Raw genomic sequence first — 6,000 nt, forward strand, 5'->3', positions numbered from 1 at the left:
TTTATACCTTTTATTTCATTTGATGGATTATTATTTCTCCACTGATGTATGATTCCATTCTCTGTTATGCGGTGGGTTCACTGTTGGGGTAGGGGGTGGTGGTTTAGAGGAGTACTAAAGGGTTTCAGACTACGACCATGTGCTACTTTATGGAAGGAGCGCTGCTCTGTCAACACGACGCAACAGTTGCATATCTCTTTATTAGCTGGTCAATATGATTAGCGTACGATATGAGGTGTGGTGTTAGGAATATGCTGTATTCTGTCTCTCTCTCTCACTGTTTGTGCAACAATACTTTGTGTTTGATCTGCTGTCAATAGTTTTCACATATTTTGACACCAAGCATAACAAAAAAACGATGAATGACATCTGCCATTGTAATGTAAGATATGATGTCTGTCTGTGTGATATCTGTGGTCTGTCAATAATAACCACAAAAGTACACATCCATGCTCACACACAAATACACATCCATGCTCACACACACAAAAGTACACATTCATTGCCACACACAATTACACATCCATACTCACACACAGGAGCCATTTTGTTTTCCACCCTGTCTCTCCTTGTTTGTATTGAGTTCATAGTAGTGTTAATGCTTTTTGTCATGGTTGTGGGCGGAAGCTTGCCAGTTATCTAAGGCATTAATGCTGTGGCAAGGTTATTGGTGATAATAAACAATTGGGAGATTACTTGCAGGGCATGGAGCCTGGAACCTCAGGTCAGGGTTAGGCATCTGGGCATGTCCTTCCCAAAATTGGTGTCTGGCACGGTAGCTGGATATTTTAACAAGCTTAGAAGGGATTTGGTGTGTATGTTTTACCTGTGTTAGGTTTGGGTAGTCATTAACAATTTTACACACCTATGTTTTACAAGTACCAAGACTTTTGGTAAATAATTTGGCTGTGGATTTTTAAAACCAATTGTAGTTGCTGAGTCTTTAGTTATCCGGGCAAGTGTAGACCATAAATCTAGGCTACATTTGTCGTGCTCTGTGCTGATATGTTATCTAAATAAAGCACTTTAACATCTGAGTTAGTATATATTTGATTTATATACCAAACGTAGCATTGGTAAAATACTCAACATTCCAAAACCTAATTAAGAGCATATTCTTCATATTATATTCAGAGGTGTATTTATGGGACATACAATAATATGGTATGTTCCATAAATGGTAAAGGGTTCTGTCCTGACCATTAGTGGACAGTGCTGCAATATAACATCATATTCTGCTGCTCTCCAATAGGTGTTGCTGAAGAGCTACTACAGAGCAATCTTTGATCTGCCTAAGTGGACATTTGAGAGCTGCATAGCACCTCGGAGTGAGAAGGGGCAGAAGGGGGGGCAGGCAGTGAGAAGGGGCGGGGAGGAAGGCAGTGAGAAGGGGCAGAGGTGGTAGATAGTGAGAAGGGTCAGAGGGGGAAGGCAGTGAGAAAGGGGGAGAGGAGATAGATAGTGAGAAAGGGGAGAGGGGGTACATATTGAGAAGTGGGGAAGGGGGTACATAGTGAGAAAGGGGGGAAGGCAGTGAGAAGGGGTGGCAATGTGGACACCAGGGCTGGCTTTGGGATGTGCAACCTATGATCTATGCCTGTAAGTTAGGGGGTTATCTATACCTTTAATGCTGAGTTCATATGTGAATTCCATTTGATTTATACCTGCAAAACTGGGTGTGTGTTATTCTGTTGATCTGTATCTGGTACTCTCTGTTTCCATACATTATTATTGTATACCTACAAATAGAGGGTTTGTATGTCTGATTCTGTGATTTGATCTATACCTTCAACGCTGAGTTAACATGTGATTTTCAATTGATCTATACCTGCAAAGCTTGGTTCTTGTGTTGATTCTGTTGATCTATACCTGATATGCTATGTTTCCATACATCATTTATGCATACCTGCAAATATAGGGTTTGTATGTGATCTATACATGCAAGTGCTGTTTATATGTGTTTGATCTATAGTATGACTTAGTGAATGAGGGACAAAGGGACTGGGAATGATTGCAGGGAAGAGGACCTCTCAAAGTCATGGTCAGGGTGAGAAGGAGGGAAGACTGCACTGACTACTGCTTTCTGGGGTCCAAATTTTTCAATAATTAAAGAAATGTTTTTGTTACAGCAGATTAGCTGTTTTTCCTTGTATTTAATGTATATTATTGTTTGCATTGTTTCCAGTTATAAATTACTGTACTTGTTTCCACTTACACATAAACTATCTTTAATGAAAGCTAGTTGTTTGTTACAAGATTTTTTTCCTTTCTTTTTTTTGGGGGGGCCCCAGAGGAGTAGTCCACACAGGGCGCCAGAACACTTAAGGCTGGCTCTGCCTTTAAAACCGCTGTATGGTCTTGCCTACCGTGCTGCAGCTTAGTTTCAGGGTCTTAGCAATCTTCTTATAGCCTAGGCCATCTTTATGTAGAGCAACAATTCTTTTTTTCAGATCCTCAGAGAGTTCTTTGCCATGAGGTGCCATGTAGAACTTCCAGTGACCATTATGAGAGAGTGTGAGAGCGATAATACCAAATTTAACACACCTGCTCCCCATTCACACCTGAGACCTTGTAGACTAACAAGTCACATGACACCGGGGAGGGGAAATGGCTAATTGGGCCCAATTTGGACCTTTGTTGCCAAGGTTTAAACATTAATGGCTGTGTGTTGAGTTATTTTTTTTTTATTTTTTTTTTCAATTATTTTTTATTGAAAGGTTTTTAATATAACAGATAAGTATAACTTTTAAGATAGGAATACAGAAAAAGAGAAAAAAAAGGGAGGGGTTCAGCTACTTACAATAGTTAATGTAAATTTTTCATATATACTGTAGTACATCCACATGAGAGTATAATGAGATGTACAATCACAAGGTACAATCTTAATATATCACAGTTGAACTTAGAAAATGACACAATACACTTCTCTTTTTTCTTTTTTTCCTAAGTAGAGTCCCATTCTGACCTAAATTTGTTACGAAGCTTCCTATCAAATTCATCCCAATGGTACTTTAATGTAGGGTATTCTATCGTCAAATGACGTACACTGAGTTCTAGAGATTTATTTTCTTTATAAAGTGTCAACAATTCTTGTGTATTTGGGACAGTTTGTTTACCCCAGTGTCTAGGGAGAATAGAAGTGACAGCAATGAATAAATGGGAAAGGATAATTCTCTGTACTTGGGAATAACATTGGGAATCACTTTGAATAAAACCATCTTTGGGGTCAGAGAGTTAATAGAAGTTGTTATTAATTTGACCATTGTGAGAATGTGACCAGAAGGTGGTCAGTTTGGTACAGGACCACCATATATGTTCCATATGTCCTACTGCTCCACAGCCTCTCCAACAAAGTGGGCACTGAGATGATTTCATAACATTGAGTTTAGAAGGATATAAATACCATCTATAAAATATCTTAAGATGGTTTTCCCAATGCGAAGCACACTGAGTGACCCCTTGTAGACCATTTCTAATCCTAAACCATTCTGACAGATCCATTTCAAAACCTAGTTCTTTTTCCCAACTAATCATATGAGAATGTTTATTAGAAAGACTAGATGAGAAGTAACTATAGCACTTGGTGATCATGTGTGCTTTATTGGGATGATTTAAGCAGATGTTCTCTAGGTTTGTGAGGGGTGTTGACCAGTCCTTCATGTCTTCTGCAGGGCAATCAATGGAACTTCTAATAAAATTTAGTATTATGTCATATTGAATCCGCATTGTTTCTGGTAAATTGTATTCTGCCTGTAGAGTGTCAAATGCCTTAATAGTGTTGCCCAAGAAAAGATCATTTACATAATGAAATCCATAAGAGTTCCATGTATCTGTGTCAATATTTCCAGGTGTTTTAATCGGGGCTATAGCTGTAAGTGGGGTGGCTCTAAAGCCTCTTTTGAGCCGGAGCGTGTTACATAAAGCATTCCAAGAGTAAGTTGCTGTTCTAAGAGGTGGAGGCCATTTCGCCTGGTTTATTTTATTGTCAAGGTTGTACCATAAGCAGGCCCGGACTGGCCATCGGGCACACCGGGCATTTGCCCGGTGGGCCGGGCCGCGGCAGGGCCGGATTGATTTAGGGGCTGATGGAGCTGCAGCTCCAAGCCCCTACCTTAAAATAGGCCCAGTCAGAACCGGACTGACTGGGCCTCTACGGCCGTCTATAACGCAGGGCAAAAGGGGCACCTGCCCCTTAACCCTGCAGCAGCTGCGACCGGGCCCGCCACTCTAGGGGGCCCGTGCAACCCCCACGATTAATTCCGCGGGGGCCCGCTACTTACTGGCTAGCCGAGGATGCCGGGGACGCAGGAATCCAAAAGAATCACGTGACGTACGTGACGTACGTCACATGACCCTGCTGCGCATCTGCTTCCTCCTGTGCAGAAGAACAGGTTGGTCTGCGAGCGCCGAGCGGCACGTACTCTTTAAATCTTCAGTTGTTCAGGTAAGGGGAGGCTGCATGAAGGAGTGTTTGAGATTGAGTGAGTGAATTAATGAGTATCTGTGAAGGAGTGAGTGAATGAATGTTTGTGAGTATATGTAAATGAGTGTCTGAATGAGGGAATTAATGAGTATCAATGTATGAATATCTGAATGAGTGAATGGATTATCTGTGAATTAGTGAGTAAATATTTGTGAATTAATATGTGTGTGTGTGATAGCATGGATGTGTAAGGGGGCAAAGATATCACAGGCAGGCTGTTTTGGTGGCAAAGATGCCACAGGCAGGCTGTTTTGGTGGCAAAGATGCCCGCCTGTGGCATCTTTGCCACCAAAACAGCCTTGTTTTGGTGGCAAAGATGCCACAGGCGGGCTGTTTTGGGGCCAAAGATGCCGCAGGTGGGCTGTTTTTGGGCCAAAGATGCCACAGGCGGGCTGTTTTGGGGCCAAAGATGCCACAGGCGGGCTGTTTTGGGGCCAAAGATGCCACAGGCGGGCTGTTATGGGGCCAAAGATGCCACAGGCGGGCTGTTATGGGGCCAAAGATGCCACAGGCGGGCTGTTTTGGGGCCAAAGACGCCACAGGCGGGCTGTTTTGGGGCCAAAGATGCCACAGGCGGGCTGTTTTGGGGCCAAAGATGCCACAGGCGGGCTGTTATGGGGCCAAAGATGCCACAGGCGGGCTGTTTTGGGGCCAAAGATGCCACAGGCGGGCTGTTATGGGGCCAAAGATGCCACAGGCGGGCTGTTTTGGGGCCAAAGATGCCACAGGCGGGCTGTTTTGGGGCCAAAGATGGCAAGTCCTATTCTTCCAATCTGGGTCCTAGGCAGGTCTGGGTGCCAGGTCTGATTTGATACTAAGGGGGGTGGCTGGCATAAATACACAATGTAGGGCTGGCTGACGGGGCAATACGCAAGGGTGTGGGGGCATTAATTCACAAGCGAGTGCTGGCTGGGGCATCAGTGCATCACATAAATCAATACTAAAGTGGGGCTGCTCTCTTGAGTGCATAAATACACGTGGGGGCTGGCAGCATCAATACACAAGAGAGCCAGCTGCGGCCATCACCTAAATCAAAGGGAAAGCGTCCGTGGAAACCCTCCGGATGCGGGTGTCAGTGTGCAGAGCCTGTCCTTGTGTGTGTGTGTGTGTGTGTGACTGACTGGGTGGCAGAGCCTGTCCTGATGTGTATTTAGTCATCTGTTTTCTGGCTCTTTACTTTCTGTAGGATTAAATTGAACTATTTAATTTTTACTTATCCAGAGATAAAACGCCTTCCTGAATTTGTCACTTCAGAGGTCAAAACATTCTAGGCCCAGCAAAAGTAAAGGTATTGGGTTATTTACTCTTATTTCAACCTGCGTATCTTATTAAAAAGGATTTGTGGCACTAGATTGTGGCTTCAGGGGTCCCGTGTATGATGACTTTTTTTAGTCACATTGCTCAGCCTAGAGGATTGGCGTGGTCTGAGTTTCTTAGTTTGTGACTGGCTGCGAGAGAGGATCCAGGTCCCCTGCAGTGCTTGTGGGGAATTTGGATTTTAGTGTGCAACTTCCGCT

This window comes from Sceloporus occidentalis, unplaced genomic scaffold (assembly GCF_023333645.1).
Source record: "Sceloporus occidentalis isolate IW3139 unplaced genomic scaffold, rSceOcc1.0.p SCAF_82, whole genome shotgun sequence".
NCBI lineage: Eukaryota > Metazoa > Chordata > Lepidosauria > Squamata > Phrynosomatidae > Sceloporus > Sceloporus occidentalis.